Here is a 1,203-nt window from a genome sequence, read left to right as displayed (position 1 = left end):
CTTAAGGTGTATTACTTTGAACCTTTATTGCCTTACATTAAAAAGTTGAGAATTACTACTTTGAAGCCGTAGGTGGATAACTTTATACCTTAAGGTGCACAACTTTAATCATCTGTACTACTTTGCCCCGAAGGTATTAACGTTATTCTCGCTTGTGAGTAATCCGAGATGGAGAAGATACAAAGACAGCAACCAGCAATGGAATAGATCACTTCGTCTGACGTATTTACCTTCTTCTTGCCTACGAGTGACCGCAAATGGTTCTAAGACACACACACACACAACATGCAACAATGGAGACTGAGTAGGAGAAGACGATGTAGTGGAGAAGATTGCTTAGTTTTGCTTTGATTTTTTTTTTACTTTTTTACCCCTGAGTGTATTAAATACCTTTAAATCAACTGCCCCTTTAAATTCACAATCAGCTGCTGAGATTTGTTGATGACCATTGGATAAACGGCTGGGATTAAACCTCAGATATATAACCACACCTGATCTATTATCTATCTATCTATATATATTGTCAGCATTCAGCATATAATGCTGCTAAGCCATTTAGTGTCTTCACGTGCAGTGTTCATCACTATTCATTAATGAATCAACTTTGAATGTAGCGATATGCATGCATGCGTGCTGGTTTAAGGGATTTTGACCTCACTATATATTTTTATTAAAATATGATCAATAAATGAATTCACTGATATGTGGTCAGAGCAAGCTAGCTAGCTAGCTTAGGGCTAAGGCTGTCATTATTTTATAATTTAATTACGGAGTATATAATAATTATAATTTATATCTTTGAGCCTCAATTTAAGTTATTTTTATTTTTATAATACTCTACCACTTCTAAAAGTATACTCTGCTCTCGCATTATCAAATTTATAATTTCATCTTTATATTCTCTACCACTATGTAATACTCTATAAATTTTAAAAGTAGTCCAACTTTCATATCAAATTTAAAAATACTCCATCAATCACATTTTACATGCCTTGTTTACTATTCATTGGTTAAATTAAACCAATTACTTCTAATTTACTTATTTTCTTTAATATATTTTAATTATTTTTAAATTTGATCTTTTGAGTTTAATAATGTTTTTAATGTAGTTTATATATATATATATATATATATATATATATATATATATATATATATATATATATATATATATATATATATATATATAAAATATATAATATA

The sequence above is a fragment of the Ipomoea triloba genome, chromosome 4, assembly GCF_003576645.1.
Source record: "Ipomoea triloba cultivar NCNSP0323 chromosome 4, ASM357664v1".
NCBI classification, from domain to species: Eukaryota; Viridiplantae; Streptophyta; class Magnoliopsida; order Solanales; family Convolvulaceae; genus Ipomoea; species Ipomoea triloba.
This window is presented reverse-complemented; position numbering follows the sequence as displayed.